At 34.1% G+C, this 26,820-nt stretch overlaps 1 long non-coding RNA gene across 1 annotated transcript; it reads right to left on the bottom strand.

Moving 5' to 3' along the window:
* Positions 1–3,976: 3,976 nt before the first annotated feature.
* LOC121036096 (uncharacterized) lies at positions 3,977–8,563 on the bottom strand. Its single transcript, XR_005793235.1, has 3 exons — positions 8,484–8,563; positions 4,993–5,074; positions 3,977–4,910 (listed from the first exon to the last, which is right to left on the bottom strand). It is a non-coding gene; the product is annotated as an uncharacterized LOC121036096 (long non-coding RNA).
* Positions 8,564–26,820: the final 18,257 nt, after the last annotated feature.

Below are 26,820 nucleotides of genomic sequence, written 5' to 3'. Positions count from 1 at the left end.
GTCTATTCTCTGGAATAATTATTAGCAGTGCCCTTTCACTCTCAAAAATGCTTCATTTTAGGTAATAGATGATATGGCCTCTGCATGTATCAGAATTTTACAAGGTAGCAGCTACCCATTCCTCTGCCTTTATCTTATAAATAAAGAAAATGAGATTCTGATTGGTTTTATGACTTTACTATGATGACATAGCTAATTAATGGCAGACATGTACAGCTTCATGAGACAGGCAAAGTGACACAAACCATCCATGAGTGACAGTTCACCAGTAGATTTGTGATCTGAAAGATTAACCTAATTCTCTTAAGCATCAGAGTCATGATTATGTGAATTCTAATATCCTCCTTAAAGTGTGTTATGGCAGTTAAAAGAGATAATGTTCTTGAAAGTCCTAGAACAATGGATTTAAAATGCGATCCATATTAATCCCTCTTCCAGAAGAGAAAGTACTCTTACACACTGGTATTTATAGAATAAGAGAACACTCACGGGTACTTAAACGTGGATTAAACTGGGGAATAGTTTTTGGAATTTTCAGAGTGCCAGTGCAAAGACTATTTGGATTAATCAGAATTTAATTTTAAAAAATGGCATAGGCAAGTTCATATTCAAACATGGAAAGAAAGCTAATGTGAACCTAAAGGACTAACCTGGTTAGGCTTCAAAGCATAATAAGCCCAATAAACCTAGGAGAGATGTAATGACTTACCCTGTTTATATTGCAACTTCTAACTTCAAGTTCAAGGTAGGAATCAAGACATAGTATACTATAGTAAACCTTGTCTAACATCTCAGAAATGGAAAAAAAAAAAAAGAGGATTAAAATAAGTTTTGTGGATATGGAAACAAATGTAAGCTTAAACTCTGCAACTATTTTGGTATTTTTTAATAACATATGGGTCCAAGGTGATATCTTTATGTGACATATTGTATATCTTTAATGAAACATAAATCTGTGTAGGAGCTTTGACTTAAGGAGCTATATGCGTTTCCTGAAGGATGATAATCTAGCCCAATGTGGGACAAACATGCTCAGCAACTTTATGCAGGTAGATCTTTGGCACAAGCATACTATAAAGTTTAATGATTTATTTAATAAATATTGAGTAGTATCCCATGTAATTTTCATACATTTAAAAAATTAACATGTTTTTAAAATTTCACTACAAAGTTATTTTACATAGTTTGCTTAATGTGAGGGATTTGGATGTTTACCCCATAGATCATTAACCCAGAACTTTGCCAAGTGTGCTCATTTTATTTTTCCTGAGAACTCAACATGGCACTAAATATTTCCCCATGGCATATCATAATGGAAAGAAATGACATATAACATCAAATAAGTTAGGGATATATTTCAGATAGCATTTCTGATAGCCAAATATAATTGCCTTTTTTAAAAAAAAGTGAAATTCTGGCTGAAAATATGATTAAAAGATATATCTGGATTCTTTTTGGAAGAATTCCTTTACAGCTTTTGGAAACTTAAATACGAGAGTTAAACTAGGTTTTTAACTGGTAACCTCTAGTATTCTGAGAAGCGAATTGTAATGAGCAATAACAATAACCGTGTTAATAATAACCATGTTATTTTTCATACTATAAATTTTGATGTTTTTTTGTTTTGTTTTTTGTTTTTTGTTTTTTTACTATAAGGCTGACTTTAACATTTTCATTCTATTTTACACCTCTGAAGTATTTATTGATTTCATGCAGTGGACTGCATCTCATTTCTCTATATCTGTTTTAACAAATGCCTAAATCAGAAATATATTCTAACAAAGACTTGACTCATGGAATATGTGACAATGATCACTATTTTGTACTTGTATGTACACTTCTCACAAATTATTGCAGATTTTTTTCTGAAATATTCTGCTTTATGCAGTTTCCTGATTCAGTATCTTTCATGTTTATTGAATTTAAGGTCTTGAAATTGTATTGGAATAGCTTTTGAAGGGTAAGAAAGGGATGGACGTATTTCTTTTTAAATTCATTTTAATTTCTTCATGTGAGGAAATCACTTGGCTCTTGACAGAAGAACACTGTGGTGGTGGTGGTGGAAGGAAGCACCTTCTGTTTCTATACTACTTCTAACTTAATACCTAATGAAATTCAGAGATGCTCCACTTAATTAACTAAGCGACTTATTTAGTAGACCTTTATGATTTTAGCCCTGCAAGGCTATTTTTCTGTTATGGGTTGAATTGTGTTTCCCCAAAAGATGTTGAAATTCTAATCCCCAGTACCACAGTTCTGTGAATGTAACCTTATTTGGAAATAGGGTCTTTGCAGATGATCAAGTTCAAAATAGTGAAGAGCTGCTCACATTTTATTAGCATACCGTATTTTTTTGGTACACCTGTGGAGTGCAACACCCATTAAGGGAATTTTGCAGAATCAAGTAATATACAGGTTCTAAGACTCTCACACACCACATTTGATACCAAGCCACTAAGAAGGATCTCAGATGAAAAATACAGTTTCCTAGCAGGGAAACATCAATCATTCCTCCTCTGCATGTTTCAGTGGCCTGTACTGCTTACTTGCAAGAAGAGGAGATGTACACAAGATGGGTACAGAATCTGATGGGAGGTAAAAGCTTCATGTTCCACAGGAGCCAATATCTTTTGTTAAAGTCTCATAGACATAGTTTCTAGAGTCCTCTCAAGAGACATGCCTAGAATCGTCATACTCAGGGAAGTCTGAAGTTATGACTTCTTATCAAGTGTTTTTAGATCTCTGAGTCCAGATGAAATTTGCCAACAGAGGTTATTTTTAATCATAATCTTTGTTGCTTAGAAACATAGAGGATATACCACTTTATCAAGTTGCCAGGGGAATAGAGTTAGGAAAATTAACCTAAGGTCAAATTCTCATGAAGAAAGATAAAAGGTTTCATTAATCTATTACCCACAATATTAGTGGAATTAAGTTACTCAATAGTAGTATTTTGCACTTGGAGAATGTTGAATATATTAAACTACTGAGTATTTCACTGTATAGCTCAGTACTTCACGTAGTAGTATATTCCTAAAAAGTATGAAAACACAGATCTCTTGTATATTTATGCAGAAATCATGATCCACATTAAATAACTACTGCCTTTGTTGAGGTAATCATTCTCTTTGGTGTTTCTCTCCTCAGTCAACACTCCCATGTTCTCAGGACTCTTCACTGTGGCATACTCTCTAGTCCTTTTATCACACTATACCCCTCAAATATTCTTTTTTAACCATAGCTCTTTTGTGCTATGATCAGCTTTATCAGGAATTTTTTTTTCTCTAGGAAATTCATAAAATAATAACTGCTTTGTTCATAGTCTTGGGGCATATATTGTTTATTAATAATTTTTTTCCAGATTTTGGTATTTGAATTTTAGCAGGAATCTTTAAGTCACAAAATTCAGGGAATTATTTTATAATATTCAAACAATATATCCAGTATTTAAAGGATATTACTTGGGGCACTGTGTTCCATTCCAGAGCCCTAATATCATTTAATCATGTTCTTTGGTCTTCATATGTAAAGTTGACTCTATTAAATGTTTTATTTTTCTTTTGATTTGTCATTTTGTTATGATGTTAAATCATTTTCTGTTTTCTTGTCCTTATATTTGTGAATAATATGTTTACTTTTTGTGTTTGAAGCTTTCATGTTTTCTCTTTTTATAATTGAACTTTTTTATCACTGCTCCAGAACCAGAATTTCAAACAAAATGTGACCAAAAACACACATATATGCTTACAAAGACTCTTATCAAAAAGCAAAAACACATTTAACTTTGATCTTGATCTTGTGCAAATATGGTTTCCTTAGATCTATACCTTCTAAGAAATTTCATAAATCTTGTTCTGAATTCTTGAAGAGTACCCAAACATACACACACACACACACACACACACACACACACACACACACACCTGCAAAGAGTGCAACACTTTAGATAATTGAAAACATTCGTAAGACACCATAATGCATATTAATGTAAGGGTTTTAATAAGGGAGAAACATACTATAAAGCAGAAGACAGAGAGTTCAGGTAAGAATTAGGAGCCACAGAGCTTTCAGAAGCATCTCTTTTAAATCCTTGCTATTAACACAATGATGTGCTTTGTTTCTAGATTGAATTACCAAAAATTGTACAGTAAATATTGATTTGGGGAGAGCAACTTGAAAGTTTGCAGTGGGGTCTTTTATGACCCTCTGTTTACATAGTTAAGTCAGGCAAACTGGTTACTCCATGTGTAAGCCATCAGTAAACCAACTAGGCCTGCGTGCCACAAGAGAGTTTCAGATATGAAACAGCACATGATAAATCATTAGTTAGCCCAATGCCTTTATCTTAGGCAAGAGACAGTGCTAGTTTCCAGGCATCCCCAGAGACAAGCACAGAGTTGTGTGAATCCAGATGAAAAACTTGTTTGTATTTTCAGAAATGTTAAGTATTCTTTTATAATCAGATAGCTTTGGCTATGCAAAAACTCATCCCAAGGATTTAATGGTGTAAAATAACAATTATATATTTAGATCCTGATTCTGCTAGTTAGCAATTTGGACTGGGCTCAGCTAGGCTGTTCTAGTCTAGGAAGTGTTTATTCATGTGTATAGTCAGCTGCTGAGTTGATTGGGTTCTCATTGCTTTGGAAGGTCTCAGCTGGGATGATTCATTTCTGCTATTGACATGGCCTCTAATTTTACGGCAGGCTATTCAGGACATGTTTATATGGTACCTTGTTAGGGTTCCCAGAGAGAAAATCTGCAAGGTTTTTTGAAGTCTAATCTCAGAGCTGGTGCAGTGTTCTTCATGCCAAATTTTATTCACCAACACAAATATCATGGGTCGTGTTCTCCAGAAGCAGATACCATGATGGTGTTTGGGTTATAAGTTATTTATTATGAATTAACATCTGTAAAAGAAAAAAATAGAGGAATTAGGATTGGGCCAAGGAAGAAGTTGATCTGCATGAAGGTTCAACAGTCTCAGCTAACCTTTAGAGTAAGGCTTGTCTGTCAGAGTGTCCTGAATTGGGCCACAGAGACTGGACTCTTATTCTCCTCTCTGGCTTAGGCACTGAAATTAGGAAAAAGAATTACTATAAGTGATAGTAGCTCTAACTGAGGCAAAATGACTGTAAGCTCTCTCGAGACTATAGCTCACAGCTAAGCCTTTCCTTGTGGGAGAATCTGGACAGAGCACTTCTTAATCTATGATAGCAAGTCAGAAGGGCAACCCAGATTCAAGGAGGAGAAAATAGATTTGACGTCTTAATGTGAGGAGCAGCTGATGTCAATTGTGACCGTGTTTGCATACTTTCATATGCTCAAGGGTACCTTGAGCACAATATATACTTAATACAAATTTATCTAATTTAATGAACTGCTAAAAAGCAAATAAGGCAAAAAAGTTCATCAAAGAGATACATTCTGTGGTAAGTAGGTTTAGTAACCCGTCTACCTTCTTGTTCCTAGATGAAATCTGCTCTTAAAGATACCTATTGTCAACTGTACATACAGCATCATAAATACAATTCTTAGGTTGCTAAGCAGTTTCACTTCATAATTAATGGCCTTATCCTTTTCCCATTCAAGACAGGCTAGGCAGTTTGCTGTAATTTCACTGTCTGAGATATGATTTGATTTTCAGTCATCTATTAAAATTTGATGTAGCCTGGTCTGCCAAAAAGAAAAACTTTGATAAGAATCCAAGAGGACTGAGATGTAACCCAAGATATTCACCAAAATTTTGTAATTCTGGGAAGAACATTTCTCATTTGTGGCCTCATAAGTTATAAAATAGATTATAGAGACTCCTAAGTTCTTTGCCATTGTTATCTTCTATGCTTTTTTGTAGCACAAGTTTTGTGACTTATCTTTTCAAAATATTTTTCCTTTGGAACTTATTCCATCTAGTAAGTGCTTCCTGTTAAGTACTTAGTTAGACACTTCATTTATCCACTTTTATTTTATTTCACATTGATTTTTCACTAGAGTATCTTTCATGAGTCTGCATCTTGGTATCAGCTCCCTTCTCTTTTGCAGAGGTGAGCTATCAGATGGCAACTGCTCCATATATCAGTCTGCTTGCTGTATGTTCTTCAAGTCAGCAAAAGTAATTGTGGAGGAGTAAAAGAAAGCCTGACATTCCTTTTGGGGAAAAACACACTTGAAAGATCTGTTCTTTACATTGGGTAATTCTTGGTAAGTGGTGGCTTATCGAGAACAACCTTGACTATGCAGACTTCAGGGAGATGTTCCTTATTCCTAGTAATGGGTCTCAGCTGTCAGTGTGACAGTCAGTCATTTGTCACAAAATCCCCAAACTTCACACTCTGAATCTTGCACTGTGCCACCAACATCAGTGACTATGCCCTGGACATGACAAATACTGATAAGAAAAAGAGATTTTACAGCTATCTAGACAAATTCATTGCTGTAATACCAACATCTAATGTGCTGATCATAGTATAAGATTTCAGTGTGTGTGATAGCACTGTTGCCAACACGTTCTGTGGGGAAAAATGTGTCTCACGGGATTAGAAAGAGCACAAAATCATGAGTATCAATAAAGAATATGCTAAGCATAATAAGAACTATTTGGATATGATATTATTTATTATTTATAGGAAAAGGAGCCAAGCAAAAACTAACTGAGAAGTATGAGATGAATAACAAAAACAAAAAGAACCCAGACTGAGTAAATTTGGGCCATTCTCTGAGTTGATACTCCATTCATGATTACAGATGAAACCTATTGTTAATGTTATGAATGAAACATATTGAATATGTTCCGGTAGGTCCATATGTTTTTCTAAAACAATGACAAAATACCAGCATCAGTCCTTGGCTAAATTTTGAATAATTCATACAAGGGGAAATACTTTCAAACCATATATATATATATATATATGGGATATATATATATGGGATATATATATATGGGATATATATATGTGGGATATATATATGGAATATATATGGAATATATATGGAATATATATGTTATATATATATATGGAATATATATATGGAATATATATATATGGAATATATATATATTTTTACAGTATAGATGTATGTTTGTGTATATGTGTGTGTGTGTGTGTGTGTGTGTGTGTGTGTGTTTATTTAGTCCTGGAGTATTTTCTCCTAGATTATGTGTGTGTGTGTGTGTGTGTGTGTGTGTGTGTGCACGTGAGTATTTTGTCCTAGAGTATTTTGTCCTAGAGTGTATGTATGTGTGTGTGTGTGTGTGTGTGTGCGCGTATATATATACCCTAGAGCATTTTTGTTTTTTTGCTGCTTTGCTTCAGAAATCAAGAAAGGTTGTTAAAAATAGGTGGGGTTGGAATATACCATATTGGCAGACAATTTATTCAGGAAAATTTTCTTCAGGAAACTAACAGAACTGGAACAAGGTTTGAGAACAATCTGAAGAAATTAATAAAAAATACTTAATGGATTCTGGTATCATAGGATGCAGAAGACCTTACTTCATTGCTTTGTGACCTTTGTCTCAAAGTTCCCTGCCTGTTTTGCCATTTACCATTTCATCAATAAATTAAAATCACCAAAGGATTTTTTTCCCCTTGGAGCTCAGGCCTCTCTCAGGCTTAGTATTAAGCAAATTTCCATATATACTGTGGGGAACGTAAAAAGTACCAAAAACAATGAGAAGACATTATCACCTTGTGGCTTTCTTCATTGAACAAATAAGTTCTAGATGGATCTGAACATTGATTACTTTAGAATAGCAAGGTGCATAAATATCACCTCATGGTTAAGTAGGGATCCTCTGATTTACCTGAGGCACTCAATATATTTGCTTTTGTCAAAATATTTACTTTATATTATAGGACTTGAATTATTCTGTATATAACATTTTAAATTTTAGTAGTTAAGGAAAACTTCATATATAAGTGCTAGGTAACTCAAGATACCAAATTTCAAAATTATTTTTGTCCCCAAATGAGTTAATTCTCTATTTTCCATAATCCCTTAAACACTGCACTTGGAAATAGAAGACATGTTTCACCAAGTGCCTGTTTAAATTTAAAATTCTACAGCTACAGGATCAAGTAGGCAGTAACTTGGCAAGTGTGTTTTTCTAGTCTTTAAGGTAAAGAAGCTAAAATGAAGCATCATATAGTTAAGATCATTAATTGCATGTATACAGAATCTTGCATTTTATCTGGGTTGTAAATCTTTCATTCAGTTAAGTCAGCCAGATTCAGATTTGCTTTTTATTTATGGTCTTTTCTTAGATTCTTGAAATGGATAAAGCAAAATCAAGAAAAGATATTCATCAACATACATTGTTATGACTTATAAAGATCATGTTACTCCTTCTTATCAGAACTGAGCCACAGTTGACTACTCACTCCCCCTGATATTGAGTCACTGCCATATTCTCCACCCAGCTCCAAAATAAAGTAGCAGATTTTTAAGGGTGGAATAAGAAAAGCACAGGTGGTACCACCTACTGTAAATCCTTTAGTTCTTCTTAGCTCAGTAACAGCTGTTGGTCTTTTCACAGTTTGTTAAAAGAAAAACAAGGCATAGAATGTGGGCTATTGACATTGTGCAACAATACCATTTGTTTGCTCAGATCATGATAACCAATGGCAACTTGAGAAGTGTTTCCTTTTCAGGCTTTTGGTAAAAAAAAATCTTCAGGCCTGACTGCCTACCTTGCAAATAGTGCTGTTGATCTATTGATTAATTCTTGGGCACATTACAAATTATATAACTACCATGTGTTTTACTCTCGCTAGTCTGAGAGTGTATATTATATAGTTTAAAGGAAATTTAAGAATTAATGAGCATCTGTTTCATCCTGTCTAGGCATATGGGGGAGAGAGGTGAAAAGAAAAGGGAACAAACTGTTTTGAGGCTTGGTAATGTTGCCTTAAATGCCCCTTTTCAGTGAGGATAGGACTTCCCTCACTCATCTCCAAGAAGCCAGGCTTTCCCCTCATAGAATGTTAGTGAGTATAGCAAGAAGTAGAATTGCATACCTTTGATTAGGACTAGGCCACTAAAGAAGAGTCTTAGGTATGGGGCTGGCCAATTGTTGGGAGAAAAGGAGTCTTATTAGAAAAATTAAAGGGAAGTGACACGTAAGGGCTATCTTCAAGATCCAATATGGTTCACCTTGATGGATAAAGTATATGTAATAGGATATTCTAGATAATAGCACTACTCAAGCAAAATGTGTTTCCAATTGGTCTGTTTTGAAACAGGATCCTAATTAAAGCATAAATTGACAGTAGAAAGCAATCAGAAAATAGCTCCTAGAGAACAAGATTTATAACAAGATTAATATCAGCCTGCCCAGAATGATGAAGTCTGAGGGTATCCTGATATTCTGAAAATTTATTCAGAATTAGATCAGCAATTAGGTATGGCTGACACTGGATATTGATAATGATTAAGCCAGGAGTGGAGAAGAGTTGGAAAAGACAAAGGTAAATAAAAGACCTTATAGCAGTGGCTCTATTGTTATAGAGCAGCTGTAAGAATAAAGTTCAGCATGTTATACAGAATAATAATTGCATGTCTTCCTGTAGTTCTAGAATCAGGTCCAGGAATTTTCATTTTAAAACCCCAAATTATTTCAGTATATAAGATCATTCCCCCCAAATTGCAGTTTATAAGCAGTACTTATCATCTATAGGAAATAAGTGAATGCCTAAACAAACATACTAAATGATAAAAAATGATACATTGCAATAAGAGAGGAATGGGCATCAGGGACGGTGTTAGGATTGTTTTGAGTTCAATTTGTCTTTAAGAATATTAATCAAGGATTAATGTAAAGAGGGATAGAATCTCATACAGATGTAAAGTGGTTAGCAGATGCATGCAGGTGGGTCATGCATCTATTTATCTATTTCAGAGGAATATCTATTTCAGAGGAATATCTATTTCAGAGGAATAGCTCCTATAGATATCTATTTCAGAGGAATAGCTCCTATAAAGTCATAGGGCAGGGTGGGGGGGTATCTAGAAGATAACACTGTGCAATAGTAAAACTGAAAGGGATATTAGAAATCAGCCCATCCAAACTTACTTTAAAGATGAGAAAACAAGCCTAGAAAGCTATCTTGTTCTATCTTTACACAACCTTAACTATTCCTTCATGTCAACAGAATGTAGCCCCTTAATTTTTAAACACTAATCTGGAAACTATACTTATGTATCTGTGCATAATTGGTCTATTCTGTCATCTAAGAAAAATATTCTTCAAATATTTGAAGACACTTAGAAAAAAAACACTGCTTTTTGGGACAGCTGGCTCGGTTGGTCAAGTGTCTGACTGTTCATTTCAGCTCGGGTTGTGATCTCATGGTCATGAAATCTAGCCCAGTGTCAAGTCCCACATCTGGTTCTGCACTGGGAGTGGAGCTTGCTTAAGAATCTCTCTGTCCCTCTCTCTCTGTCCTTCCCCCACTTGCACTTGTTCTTGCTCTTTCTCTCTCTCTCTCTCTCTCTCTCTCAAAAACAAATAAATGAAAATTTAAAAAAAGTTTTTCTTTTTAAAAATTACTCCTAATTCATTTCTAACTCAAATGATTTTTCTTTTATCTCTTTCTCTGTGTTTTCTTTCTTTCTTATTCCCTTCCTTTCTCTCTTTCATTCATTCATTCATTCATTCATTCATTCATTTGTCTTTGTAATTATGCCAAACTTCATCCCATAAAATACTTTTCAATAATTTTCCCAGTTCTATTTATTTTGAACAATCAAAGAAAATAAATCTGTAAGATTATAAATACTATGACTGAGTTTCCTCAATGTTTTTTTTTTTTTTTTAAACAGGCCCTTCTTGGACTTTGTCCTTCCTAAAATGTAGTGAAGCAAGTTAAGCTATAGGGAGTTAAGAGGAAAGAGAAGTTAGTCAAAAACTATGCCATGATTTTTCTCACCAAGTTGGTAATGTCTGGAGAAGACAATATAAATCATGAACAATTATAGAGTAATGGAGGGGTCATATCATTTAACTGTACACAACCTATTTTTCAGTACATCCTTACATGATTCTACTTAGTCACAGAATTCTTACCTTGCCGATCAAAAGTAACAAGCTCTGGTTTATACTCAGTTTTGGCTTTAAAGCTCTCTTTACTTAGTGAAGGAACAAAATAACAATTTATAATACAATTACTTGAAACTTAAAAATAGATTAATTCTAAAGTAGTTATGAGTAAAAAGAAAACCTATACAATAATTTCCATTTGACTTAAATTTGTATTATTGAAGTGGAAAGCATTTTCAAGAAATATCAAGGGGCACCTGAGTGGTTCAGTGGGTTGAGCATCTTACTCTTGATTTTGGCTTGGGTCATGATCTCACGGTTTGTGAGTTTGAGCCCCGCATGGGGTACGCATTGACGCCATGGAGCCTACTGGGATTCTCTCTCTCCCAATCTCTCTGCCCTCCTCCTGTACACTCTCTCTCTCTCCCCCTCAATACATACATACATACATACATACCTAAAAAAAATAAAAAGGAAAATAATCTCAAGTAATATGAACAACAAAAAATTTTAAAGAAAAACAAATATGGAGAAAATGGATCTATGCTCATCTGACAAAATATTTTCATATTGAGATTTGTTTCCTTGTTTATAAAATAAATCAGTACTATTTTTACAAGGATGTTGAGATGATTAAACAAATAATATAAAGCACTGTCTATGTTATTAATATTATAGTATTAAAGTATAATTATGAAATGTGTTTTAGAATAATAATACAAAATTAGTGTTATGCTTCCTTGTGGCCATTGCTAGATGTTCAATATGGGATATTTAAGTGTAATTTAATATTTTTCTAGTCTAAAATGAGGTTAGAAAAACAGATTTCAGTATCAACATAAGGAGTCATTAGTTTTAGTAAGAATGGTTTTCAGTGAAGAGTCAAGTAACATGCAATTATTTTATGGTATGTTTTACAGAAACATAGATCCTGTTGTAACTATTTTGGTCTCTTAAGGGAGTGAAGGTTGTATTAGAATCTTTGAATAAGTGAAACTACTGAGAAGCTGAGGTGTCAAAAATCATAAAGATAGAACAGACAAAGATAGAACAGAAGTTACATGTAGAATGTTATACAGGTTCTCATTTAAGTTAATTCCATTACCATATAATGAGGAAGAACTATATTATATAATCAAATATTTTCCTTTTATTGTCCTTGTTGCTTTTATTATATTTAAAAGTAAAAGGTCTTCACAGTTGAGATGTTCTTTATATATACTATATATATATATATATATATATATATATATATATATATATATATACTTTGTAGTATATATTTAGGTATTTTAATAATTCAGATTTTTGGCATTCTTGGAGTTCCGTTTAACATTTTAACATCTTAATTTCTTAATATTTGGTTGAGCTAACCCTGATAAAGTATATCTTTATTAAACCTAATACTTTCATACTGTTACTTATGTTCATATGATGTTGATGATATTAAAATCTTTCTCATATTTATACTACAATTATCTTGGGTTTGCTTTCTATGTTAACTTTTTAGCTACTGCCTTTCCCTTATTAAATAATATTGATTTCTTCTTTTTTTAGAAACAATTTTCTTTTTTATTCTTGAGTTAGTTAACATACAGTATAGTCTTGGCTTCAGGAGTAGATTCCAGTGATTCATCACTTACATATAACACCCAGTGCTCATCCAAACAAGTGTCCTCCTTAATGGGCATCTTAATGGCCATCACCCATTTTCCCCACCCCCATCAACTAATCAACTTACTGATTAGTTCTCTGTACTTAAGAGCCTCTTATGGTTTGCCTCCCTCTCTGTTTTTATCTTATTTTTCCTATCCTTCCCCTACAATCATCTGTTAAGTTTCTTAAGTTCCACAGATGAGTGAAATCATGTGATATCTGTCTTTATCTGATTAATTTCGCTTAACATGATACCCTCCAGTTCCATCTACATTGTTGCAAATGGCAAGATTTCATTCTTTTTCATCACCAGTGCCCTGTCAGATCAGCATTTTTGTATCCTTTGGATAAATTCCTAGTAGTATAATTTCTGGGTCATTGGGTAATTTTGTTTTTAATTTTTTGAGGAACCTCCATACCATTTTCCAGAGTGGCTGCACCAGTTTGCATTCCCTCCAATGGTGCCAGAGGGTTCCCATTTCTCCACATCCTTGCCAATATCCATTTTTTCTTGGGTTGTTAATTTTAGCAACTCTGACCAGTGTGAGGTTTTATCTCATTGTGGTTTTGATTTATATTTCCCTATAGATGAGTGATGTTGAACATCTTTTCATGTGTTGTTTGCCATCTGGATGTCTTCTTTGGAAAAGTGTCCATTCACTTCTTCCCATTTCTTCACTGGGTTATTTGGTTTTTTTTTAGGTGTTGAGTTCTTTATAGATTTTGATACTCACCCTTTATCAGATATATCATTTGCAAATATCTTTTCCCATTCTGTCAAATTGCCTTTTAGTTTTGTTGATTGTTTCCTTTGATATGCAGTTTTGTTTTGTTTTTTGTTTTTTGTTTTTTTTATGAGGTCCCAATAGTCCATTTTTGCTTTTATTTCCCTTGCCTTCAGAGACATGTCAAGTGAGAAGTTGCCATGACTGAGGTCACAAAGGTTGCTGCCTGTTTTCTCCTGTGGGATTTGATGGTTCTATGTCACACATTTAGGTCTTTCATCCATTTTGAAATTATTTTTGTGTATGGTGTAAGAAAATGGTCCAGTTTCATTCTTCTACATGTTGCTGTTCATTTTTCCCAGCACCATTTGCTAAAGAGACTGTCTTTTTTCCATTGAATACTCTTTCCCTCTTTGTCAAAGATTAGTTGGACATATAATTGTGGATCCATTTCTGGGTTCTCTGTTCTATTCCATTGTTCTGTGTGTCTATTTTTGTGCCAATACCATACTGTCTGTATGATTACCTCTTTGTAATACAGACTGAAGTCTGTATGCCTCCAGCTTTGATTTTTTTTTCAACATTACTTTTTTGCTATTCAGGGTCTTCTGTGGTTCCATACAAGTTTTAGGATTGTTTTCTAGCTCTGAGAAGAATGCTGGTACTATTTTGATTGGGATGTATTGAATGTGTAGATGGGTAGTATTAACATTCTAACAATATTTGCTCTTCCAATCCATGAGCATGGAATGTTTTCCCATTTATTTGTGTCTTCTTCAATTTCTTTCATAAGATTTCTATAGTTTTTAGAGTACAGATCTTTTACCTTTTTGGTAGGTTTATTCCTAGGTACCTTATTGTTTTTTATGCAATTATAAATGGGATCGATTCCCTAGTATATCTTTCTGTTGCTTCACTATTAGTGCATGGAAATGTGGCCAATTTATATACATTGATTTTATATCCTGCTACTTTTTGGAATTCCTTTATCAGCCTCGGCAGTTTTTTGGTGGAGTCTTCAGGGTTTTCCATGTAGAGTATTATGTCATCTGTGAAAAGTGAAAGTTTGACTTTTTCTTTGCCAGTTTGATTGCCTTTTATTTTGGTTTGTGGTCTGATTGCTGAGGCTAGGACTTCCAACACTATGTTAAACAACAGTAGTGAGAGTGAACAACGCTGCCATGTTCCTGATCTCAGGGGGAAAGTTCTGTTTTTCCCCATTAAGGATGATATTAGCTGTGGGTCTTTCATATATGGCTTTTATGATGTTAAGGTATGTTCCTTCTACCCTGACTTTCATGAGTGTTTGTATTAAGAAAGGATGCTGGTTTTTGTCAAATACTTTTTCTGCATCTTTTTATAGGTTCATATGGTTCTTATTCTTTCTTCTATTAATGTGATGTATCACACTGATTGATTTACGAATATTGAACCAGTTCTGCAGCCCAGGAATGAATCCCACTTGATCATGGTGAATAATTATTTTAGTGTATTATTGAATTTGATTTGCTAGTATCTTGTTGAGAATTTTTGCATCCAGGTTCATCAGGGATATTGGCCTGCGATTGTCCTTTTTAGTGGGTCTTTGTCTGGTTTTGGAATCAAGGTAATGCTGGCTTCATAGGATGAGTCTGGAAGCTATTCTTCCGTTTCTATTTTTTGGAACAGTTTGAGAAGAATAGGTATTAACTCTGCTTTAAATGTTTGGTAGAATTCCTCTAGGAATCCTTCTGGCCCAGATCTCTTGTTTGTTGGGAGACTTTTGATAACTGATTCAATTTCTTCACTGGTTATGAGTCTGTTCATATTTTATATTTCTTCCCATTTGAGTTTTGGTAGTGTGTGAGTATCTAGGAATTTGTCCATTTCTTCCAGGCTGTCCAGTTTTTTGGCATATAATTTTTTATAGTGGTCACTAATAATTGTTTATATTTCTGTGATGTTGCTTGTGATCTTTCCTCTTTCATTCATGATTTTATCTATTTGGGTCCTCTTTTTTTTTTTTTTTTTTTTGAGAAGTCTGGCTAGGGCTTTATCAATTTTGTTTATTCTTTCAAAAAAACCAGCTCTTGCATTCCTTGATCTGTTCTGTTTTTGGGGGCTTTTTTTTTGTTTGTTTGTTGGGTTTTTTGTTTGTTTGTTTTTGGGGTTTTTGGGGGGGATTCTGTGTTATTTATTTCTCCTCTAATCTTTATTGTTTCTCTTCTTCTGCTGGCTTTGGGCTTTCTTTGCTGCTGCCTTTTCTAGCTCCTTTTGGTGTAAGGTTAGGTTGTGTATTTGTGACCTCTCTTGCTTATTGAGATAGGCCTGAATTGCAATGTATTTTCCTCTTAGGACTGCCTTTGCTGCTTCCCAAAGTGTTTGAACTGTCTTTTTTTTTCATTTTCCTTTGCTTCCATGTATCTTTAAAAATTTTTCTTTAATTTCTTGGTTGACGCATTCCTTCTTTAGTAGGATGTTCTTTAACCTCCATGTATTTGGGGGCTTTCTAGATTTTTTCTTGTGGCCGATTTCAAGTTTCACAGTGTTGTGACCTGAAAATATGCATAGTATGATCTCAATCTTTTTATAGTTGTTGAGGGCTATTTTATGACCTAGTATGTGATACATTGTGGAAAATGTCCCATTTGCACATGAGAAGAATGTGTATTCTGCTTTAGGATGAAAAGTTCTGAATATATCTGTTAAGTCCATCAGGTCCAATGTTTCATTCAGAGCTATTGTTTCCTTATTCATTTTCTGCCTAAATAATCCATCCGTTGTTGTAAGTGGGCTTTTAAAGTCCCCTACAATTACAGTATTATTATCTATACATTTGTTTATCTTTGCGATTAATTGATTTGTATATATTTGGTTCTTTAATATTGGGGGCATAAGCATTTACAATTGTTAGCTCTTCTTGATGGATCGACCCCTTAATTATGATATAATGCCCTTCTCATCTCTTGTTACAGTATTTGTTTTAATATCTAGTTTGTCTTATATAAGTATGGCTACTCTGGCTTTCTTTTGATGTCCATTAGCATGACAGATGGTTCCCTACCCCCCACTTTCAATCTGCAGGTGTCCTTGGGTCTAAAATGAGTCAATTGTTGGCAGCATATAGATGGATCTTGTTGTTTTTTTTTTTTTATCCATTCTGATACCCTATGTCTTTTGATTGTGGCATTTAGTCCATTTACATTCCAAGTGATTATTTAAAGATATGGAATTAGTGCCATTGTGTTATCTGTATGTTTCATGCTTGTGGTGATGTCTCTGGTCCTTTGTAGTTTCTGCTGCTTTTCAGTTACAGAGTCCCCCCTAGTATCTTCTGCAGGGCTGGTTTTGTAGTAATGGACTCCTTTAGTTTTTTTTGTTTTTTTGTTTTTTTGTTTTTTTAATCCAGGAAAGCCTTTATCTCTCCTTCTATTCTAAATGACAGCCTTGTGGAATAAAGGGATCTTGGCTCCATATTTTTCCTACTTAGCACATTGAATATATCCTGCCACTCCCTTATGGCCTGCCAAGTTTCAGTGGACAGGTCTGCTACTACCTTCATGTGTCTACCCTTGCAGGTTAAGGCCCATTTGTCCCTAGTTGCTTTCAGAATTCTCTCTTTATCTTTGTATTTCGCCAGTTTCACTATGATATGTCATGGCATTGATGTGTTTCTGTTGATTTTGAAGGAAGTTTTCTGTGTCTCTTGGACTTGGATGCCTGTTTCCTTGCCAAGATTAGGGAAGTTCTCGTCTATAATTTGTTCAAATAAAACCTTCTGCCCCTTTCTCTTGCTCTTCTTCTTCTGGAACTCCTATTTTATGGATATTATTTTATTTCATGGAATCACTTAGCTCTCTAATTCTCCTTTTGGGATCTAGTAATCTCCTTTCCTTTTTTTTTTTTTTCAGCTTCATCATTTTCCATAATTTTATTTTATCTTCTATTTTACCTATCCTCTCCTGTGCTTCTTCCATCCTCGCTGTCACTGTATCTAGTTTATTTTGCATCTCATTTTTAGCATTTCTTAATTCATCGTGACTATTTCTTAGGTCTTTGATCTCTGTAGCAATAGATTCTCTGCTGTCTTCTATGCTTTTTTCAAGTCTAGCTATTAGTCTTATGACTGTTTTTCTAAATTCTTGTTCAGATATATTGTTTATATCTGTTTTGAGCAATTCTCTGGCTGTCATTTCTTCCTGAAATTTCTTTTGTGGAGAATTCTTCCATTTCATCAGTTTGGCTAGGTTTCTCTCTTTTATGTGTTTTAATAGCTTGTTATATGTCCTGTACCTGTGACTACTACTATATTGAAAAGGAGTCATTCACTGTCCAGGGCCTGGCACTTCAGGAAGTGTTTTGAAGTGTGTGTGTGTGTGTGTGTGTGTGTGTGCACTCTGTTGTTGCATTTTAGCTGCCCTATCCCACTGGTCCATCCTCTGCAAAGCTTCTCCTTGCTTGCAGTGGTATGGTGTTTGCACCTTCCCCCAAGTATGCTTTGATTTGTTCATTGAAGTAGCTCTGGAAACAAGAAAACGGTGGGAGTGAGCCTCATCCCATACAAAGAGAAAAATTAAAGGGGTGAAAAAAAGACAAAGCACAGAATCAAAAAACAAAAAAAAAAAAACAAAACTATAAGGCTTAATCCAGAGAGAGAGAAAGGAAAATAAAGAAAGAGATATACAAAAGGTGTAACAAGATTAGAACAAAAATACCTGATTAAAGAAACAAACAAAAGAAATATATATATGTGTGTATATAATATATATATGTGTATATATATATATATATAATATGTATATATATGTATATATATGTATATATATGTAATATGTATATATATATGTATTACATATATATATGTACATATATATATATATGTACATACATATATATATGTAATATGTATATATATATAATATGTATATATATATGTGTATATAATATATATATTACATATATATATATATAAAATAAATTTTCCACAGACAAATCAGAAACTATGAGCTTTATTCCAAAAGAAGAAAGGAAGAGGGTAGGAAAAGATAAGAAGAGAAGAACAAACACATAAACTGACTAACAGACTGACAGGCAAACACAGACAAATAGACAAAAACACAAAACAGTTGTCTCTTGGTGACTGGGACCAGTGGCTGTGCTGATCTAGAGGAGAGCCTCTCTGGTTCACTCAGTGTCAGTCTTGCTCCCTTAGATAAGCAGTTGCCAGGCACGGAGGGGTAGGGTTTGGTGTAAGCAGGTCCCACCTCCACTGGGGGCCCCTATTCTGCTCCCAGAAGTGCCACCATGTTGGTGTTGGGGAGAAAAACGGTGACACCCCAATCTCTCCTCCCTGGACCAGGTGTCTGAAACTATGCTACTCAGGCAGCCTTCACAGAATAGCGTGGTGGCCGGCTTGTCCTGCACCACTGTCTCCTGCTCCTCCTAGGCACTCAGCTGGGATTCAAAACCTGATGTTTTAAAGGGCCCTGCACTACTCAGACCCTGTTCTGGTGTAGGACCACTCAGCCCTGCCAATAAAAGGCCTTTGGCTGGTGCCTTCATGGTCTTTTTTCTTGGGGAGGCCATAAACCCTCTTCCCACAGTGCTTGAGGAAGGAGATTATTGTCTCCCAACACGCCTCCAGATGGATACTGTGCCCTGGGGCTGGCTCCCTCCCCTGCCAGGCACACACACATGGCTGGCTCTGGTCAGGAGAAGGTTGCACACCTTTTAAAAATTTGGATCTTAAGCTCCTAAGGCTGTATGTAAAATGGAAACTGGTACTTTCCCTATTTCTTGTTCCTCAATCTGTGGTCCAGAGAGGTTTTCCTCTTGTACAGCACAATACCACAATTCCATAGCCTCTGTCTTTTTCTCCCTTATCTCCCCCAATTAACATACATGCACCTCAATCCCCTCAAGCTGTCTCCCTCCACGTGGGGAGATCCTTCTGCCACTCCACAGATTGATTTCCTGGGTGTTCCAAGTGATCTGACCTCAATACAGCTCTGTTTGAGAGACAAGAGAAATCCTGGTCCCCTATTTATCCACCATCTTAACTCCTCCCTGGATTTCTTCTCTTTAGTTCTGCTTCTGTTTGTAATGTCTATATGTCAACATATATGTAATATTTATATGTCAAATACATAGAGTTCTGAACTCCAAGGCACTAAAAGATCATGTTTAGTTAAAACTATGAATATAGAAAGAGCATCTTTTTTCAAATCTACCCACATTCATCAGGAAAAAAATCTGTAATAGGGGAATGCCTTCCTCATCTTCTCTTTTCTTTCTAAACCTAACCAAAACAAACCAGTCATTTAACAGCAAGTGTGTGAGGATCTCAAAGAGGAATACATTTGTTTAATTTGTTTAAATACATAATTTGCATAGTACAGAGCTTAGGATGGTGGTAGACCCAGTAAGCTGCAAAGTCTCCATCTGCATTACTATGCCAGTGGTTTTACTTACACTGTCAGTTTGCTCTTTGATCAATTTTCCTTTAGTTGAATGTCATTCTTAACTAATATTCTGAACTGTAGGGTATTAGGCAGACTATTTTTTTTAATCAACTATAGCGAAGGAAAAAAACTATAGCAGTTTATTACTGTGCTTACTAAAATTGGACTGTAGTATTTCTTTTCCATATTCATTTCTTTCCTGTATAATATTGTGATATTTTTCTAAACTTGCTGATAACTAGCATTCATATCAATTAACGAATTTAACTATAAATATTTGTTGCTTTTTTTATTGAGATAATAAAGTAGCTTATTGATTTAGATTTTACCTAATGAATTTCTGTGTTACCACATTACTTGCTTACCCTCAAAACGTAGAACTTTTGGTCGCTACTCTGAATTTATGATTCTTACATGAATTTTAATTGCTATTCATGTATATATTTGTTAATTCAGGTTGCTGTTAAGAAATATCATAAAGATTTTTATGTCCCCATTTTTATATTATAAAAAATCATAATAAGGTATCATTTATAGTTTTTCATATACTGCATGATTAATACAACTATTTATTTATATCTTTTATTTCTTCCTATGACCTCATGTTCTCAGTGTTAATTTATTTTTACCTTTTTACTGCAATGAATGACAAAATAACAGCAAACCACACCACAAAATATATATATCATGGTTATTAAAAGGCAGACAATATTGGGACACACCACTCATTCAAAGAATATAACTTTGCCAGCTTTTCTGGTTGGCAACATATATGATCAATTACCACCACAATCCTTTTCCCTCCTGCTAAATTTAACCACTGTCCTGACTTACAGTAATCATGTTTCTTACCTGTAACTGTTGAAGGATCTGAGTGAAGTCTTTGGTCTGTAGGATTTTTCACAGTGTGAATTTTGCCAATTGCATATTCACTGCCTATTTATTAACATTTCTCTGTCATTTTATCCCTGTCAAGTGTCACATGGATGCAGAGGCTTGATCCAGATCCAAGGCCTTTGGCCATTGGAGACTTCTTAAACATGGTTCCTATTTTTTTTTTCTTTTTTAGTCATAACCCTAGCAGTTTTGATAACTTACTTATTAGAGATGGCCATTTTTCTAAGAAGTCTTAGTCTCTGGAGTGGGCAGTCATGTTTTAAGAGTAGTGTGGATACTGATTGTTACTGGGCTAATCATTGATTTTAGTCCTTAGATGAAGATAGCATTAGGGAATGTTTGTTTATAGTCTTTATCTTCTTTTTTCTACACAAAGAATCATGGTTCTCAAAAACACAGAAAGAACTAGAATATTCTATAATTTGCTTTATTCCATATTAAACACCCAGTAGTCTCTTGTCTCATATTTTCTTTCCTGGAATATATCAAATATTTTTATATATTTTTCTTATAGAATGCAACTTTGTCTGTGGAAAGTATAAATAAACACAGAAAAAAGATTATTATAAAAGTTGGAAAAAAACTCTGATAATAACCTAATTTTTTCCTCTTTTAAGTCTTTTATTCTACTTTCCCAAATAACTAAATATATTTTTTTCTTTTTTAAAAAATTCAATATAGGGGCGCCTGGGTGGCGCAGTCGGTTAAGCGTCCGACTTCAGCCAGGTCACGATCTCAAGGTCCGTGGGTTCGAGCCCTGCGTCGGGCTCTGGGCTGATGGCTCAGAGCCTGGAGCCAGTTTCCGATTCTGTGTCTCCCTCTCTCTCTGCCCCTCCCCCGTTCATGCTCTGTCTCTCTCTGTCCCAAAAATAAAAAAAAAGTTGAAAAAAAAAATTTTTTTAAATAAAAAAAAAATTCAATATATTTATGAGAACATTTATTGGTGTTGGTCATTCTAACTCAATATTCTCAGGTATATAATGTGATTTTTATCATGTTTAAAGTAATGTAATTTTAATATATATGTATTTTTATTTCATGAAGATTATTTTATGCCTGACTTTTGTATTTCTTCTGCCATCTTACTGTTGTTTTTTCTTGATTGGAAAAAAATTGGGGGGCATATTTGATCTTATTTGCCCTTCTTAATATTTGTGCCTTTCTTTTGGATTCATTTTATCATTTTATTACTTATGTTTTTAATATATTTTTAAATTTTTCAGATAATTTCAAACTTATGGAAAATTAGAAGCAAAATACCAATAACATTATTTCTTTTCCTGAAACCTTAGATAAATGTTTTTTACATGGTTCCCACCATCACTACATAATTTACTGTGTATTTCCTATACAAAAGGACTTTGTACAACACAATCATAAAAAACTAGCAAAATCAGGAAATTAACATACATACATTATTACCATCTAATCCTTAAGCAGATAGGTTTTGCCAATTATCCCTGTCAAGACTTTCTCAGATTTTACTAGATTTGTAAACTAACAAATTAAGCTATTGCAGCTTTATGGATGCTAGCCATGTGCATGTAAACCTTGGGTCAGAGACAAAAGACTTTTTTACTGAAGTACAGCAAGAAAAACGAGCCTCAGATTTGTGTCAAATTCTCTTGCTCCCCAATTCTCATGGACGTAATATGGCATGGTTTAGGATGTTTCTGCCAATGGAGAAGGATTATACCACAGATGAAAGACTCTGAGCCTAGGAAACCCCCATAGTTTTGTAATGGGCTGAAAGCTCTTCTTCCTAACTTTTGCCCTGGAGAGAGACATTATTCTTTTGATTAGTTATTGCAGTTAGCAAACAAATCTGCTATCTACTTCATAGAAGAAAAGTACTATCTGTCTCTCCCAAAGCTATTTGTTATATAACCAGTTTTGAAAAGAGTACAAAACAAATTCTATCAGTACCTGTGTTCACAATATCTGCCAAAATGTGAGACTCATAGAAAATTATCTGCTAACATCCCAACAATGTATTTTCATTTGTTGTGTCTCTTTGGTCTCCCTCACTGGGGAAGAGCTTCCCAGTCATTTTTTGATTTTCATCCTCTTAACATTTTTGAAGAGTACACTTTATTTTGTAGAGTGTCTCTCAGTTTGGGTATCTTTATCCTTTTTTATACATAGATTTAGCTTATGAATTTTTGGTAAGAATATTGTAGAAACAATGCCTAATCTACATGCATCCTATTCAATTTGCCCCATTTCTGGTAATGCTAAAATTTATCACTTTATTATATTTATTATATTAATTTATATAATAAATTTATATTTATTATATTTATTATTCATCATATCCACCACATTTCTCCATTATAAATTTCTGCTATTTCCATTTAATTTAATAAGTATTTCATGAGAGGACACTTTGCAAATATCCTGTTCCTCATCAACATTTACCATGTATTTTATTAAAGATTTTTGCCTAAATTCATTATTACTTTGATGGTTAACAAATGGTGATTTTCTAATTCCATTCTTCCATTCTGCATTTATTTATTGGGATTCTAGCTTAGAGTTTTCTCATTTGTATTTTTCTTTATTTCATTACATTAGTATAGATTCACAGATTTCTATTTCATTTAGTGGATTGCAATTCATTTTTTGAAGTTTATTTCTTTATTTTGAGAGAGAGAGAGAGAGGGTGCAAGTAAGGAAGGAGCAAAGAGAGAGAGGGAGAGAGAGACAATCCCAAGCAGGCTGTGCACTGTCTGCATGAAGCCCAACACAGGGCTCAACCCCAAGAACTGTGAGGTCATGTCCTGAGCCAAAATCAAGAGTTAAATGCTTAACCGACTGAGCTAACCAGGTGCCCCCACAACTCATTTTTATCATCATTTATTTGTCATCATTATTTACCATCAATACTTCTCAGATTTTCCAAGATTGGCAGCATAGGATCGCCTCAAGTTAATTTCAATAGTTTTTAACAGTTCTATAGTACTGACTTCTTATAGCAAAGAACAGTTTTTAGAAAGCAAGATTTGGACATTAGGTGGGTTATTTATCATTGGGTATTAACTATCCACAGGCCTTCACAATGGACAAAAATGAGAGACATACAATTTGCTCATATATTGTTTACTATATTGTGTTTATATTTGCTTCCACATATACGCCTATGTATGGAAAAAAGATGAATTCCTACTGATGACTCCAATTCTAATTCTATATCCAAAATTGTTGAGAAGGTAAAGGTGGGAGCAAAGACAAGGCAAAATGCAAGGAGAAGTGACTCAATATTTTATTTTAATTTGAAAATGTTTCCTCATTTTTATCTCACTTTTCTCTTAAGGTATTATCTGTGGTGATTGTTGACTCTTGTGTTTCTTCTAATTTAGTCTTCTTTGCCAGTTTTTAAAAATCTAATTCTTTCTTGAGTTCTTCATCTTATTTCTGAGATTTTCTAATTCTGACCTATGTTTATATAACATGTGTTCTATTCTTATTATTTTTGAACATATTTTGAAATAATATATTTTTATTTTTTATATGCTTTTCTGGAATGCTTTCATTGTGGGGATGATATTGTATGCCTTTACCTTTTTTCTCATAGTGACTTTGAATATGATTTGACTTTAATATTTTTTTCTGCTCATTTTAATGTAAAATTGGTTTTCTGGGTTTTTATTTTTATTTTTAATATGAAACTTATTGTCAACTTGGTTTCCATACAACATCCAGTGCTCATCCCAACAGGTGCCCTCCTCAATGCCCACCCTCCCTCCCTCCCACCCACCCCCCTACAGCCCTCAGTTTATCCTCAGTTTTTAAAGGTCTCTTATGGTTTGGCTGTTTCCCTCTCTCTTTTTTTTTTTTTCCCTTCCCCTCCCCTATGGTCTTCTGTTAAGTTTCTCAGGCTCCACATAAGAGTGAAAACATATGGTATCGGTCTTTCTCTATATGGGTTTTTAGAATGAGATGTGATCCAGGTTAGTTTTTATAAATTTGTGGAAGTTTCAAGAGTTCCCAAAGGTCAGACTATTCCAGTTGCTTTGGATCTTATATTGTGCCTTCTATTACTGTGTAATTTGGAAGGAGAAACTTCTTCTTTTTTGGCTACTGTTCTCACATTGGCCTGATTTGTCCTTTGGTTACTTCCTGTTGGCTCTTTTCTCGTTTATCAGATGCCCCTTTAATTTCCTCCCCTTCATTCTGAATAGGTATTAATACCATGCAGGTTTTTTTGGTGGTTTGTCTTTACACACGTATTTGGGGTTTTGTGGAGGAAACCTTGTTACCAAGTTCTGCTGAAAATGTTGCTTTATCATTTTCAGGTATGCTTTTTCATTATATTCTGTGTTTTCATGTGATGAAATGAAAAGATAGATTATGTCACTGATGTCCCCAACATTGTCCTTGAATCCTCTGTTGATTCTTTTAAACAATATCTTTCATAATAGCACTGGATTTGAGTGTTAATTATTAATATTATTATTTTTAAAATTTTGAAGTGTTTCAGACAAAAAAAAGTCAGACTAAGTATTCTAAGCTTTTTATTATTCAAGAAAATTTTTCTCCACCAAATAAAAATTCTAAAAAATGGTGTGATGGGGCCCAAACCTAATTGCTCCAGCAATAGAATAAACTTTATTGAAAACCAAGTTTGCATTTTATCAAGAAGAAAAATAACAAACACATAATAATTCTATTCTTCAATAACTTCCACCATTTATAATGTTTGCCATTGTAGAAGTATTAGATAAAGATTTATGCATGGAGAAAATTTACATATATTTACAAACAGCATTATATTGCACATCACCCCACAATTTTAAAATCTGCCCATGAATGTTTTTCATATCAAATAAGTATACTTCCATTTGACAAATGTAATAACCTGGAATTAATTTTAGGTATAATATCAACTAAGGTGCTTTCTTTATCATTTTGGAGGAGTTGAAATTTGCACATAAAATAGATGGCATCATGCTATAATGGTAAATGTTTAAAAACTGAATAAATGAAAGTGCATATACATGGATGGAATACACCATTAGGACCACCCTTACACTGTTTTGAAGGTAGAAGCTCTGTACTTAATGACTGATTTGGCTTGTGTGTTTTAAGGAGCTTTATTTTAGAGGGAATATGACTAGACCAGTCAGAAAAAATTCTATGGTCTACAATGTTTGGAGCAGTTTTTCTTATACAATTTATATGTGCTTTCTAAACATACTCTGAGCTTTAAGCTCCTATATTCAAGCAGGTTAAATTTACAAAGTCTAGTTGGTAAACTCAGGTCCTATCATACATATACATACAAATAATAGTTAAGTTTTCTCAAAGCAATCAGAGATATATTTATTGATAGAATTCAGTAAGTATACAGAATATCTAATATACCAGACAACATTCTTAGGGGTAAAGATATAATAGCCAAATAGACAAAAATTGTCCATGTCATGTTTATATTATTGTAATAATGAAAACATGTAAATCATATTGGATGTTAGAAGATGGTAAATATTTTAGAAATAGATAAAGAAGGCAAATAAAGTGTGATAGTGGGAGTTGTTACAATTTTGAAAGGTTAGAGAAAGCCTCTCTGAGAGGGTGACTTTTGAGCAAAGGTTCAAAGAAGTTGTGTAAGTGAGTCATAAAGATATTTTGAAAAGGAATATCAGTATAAACAGCTTGGGCAGAAGCTCTAAACATGCTTAGGATGCTCAAAGAACAGGAAAGAAAGCAGAGTCACAAGATCTGAGCATAATTGGAAGGCAAGAACAGTAGAAGAGATGAGGTCATAGAGAAAATGAGAGGGAGGGCAAATCATATAGAGCCTTCTAGGCTATTGTAAAGATGAGATTTTACTCTTAGTGAGATTGCATACCATTAAAAACTTTTAAGTGGAAGGATGACATGATTAGTTTTAATTTTTAAAAGATCACTCTCACACTTGTGTTGAGAATAGAATGTAGTAAAGAGAAGATGTGAAAAGATGTGAAACAATGGAGTCCAATTAGTCAGATAAAGAGAAAATTTAGGTAAAAGATGATGGTCCGGTCTCATAGAAGTGGTGAGAAGGAGTCAGATTCTTTATGTA

The sequence above is a fragment of the Herpailurus yagouaroundi genome, unplaced genomic scaffold (genome assembly GCF_014898765.1).
Source record: "Herpailurus yagouaroundi ecotype Mexico unplaced genomic scaffold, PumYag 162, whole genome shotgun sequence".
NCBI lineage: Eukaryota > Metazoa > Chordata > Mammalia > Carnivora > Felidae > Herpailurus > Herpailurus yagouaroundi.
The sequence above is the reverse complement of the archived record's forward strand: the minus strand, read 5'-3'. Positions and strand labels throughout refer to the sequence as shown.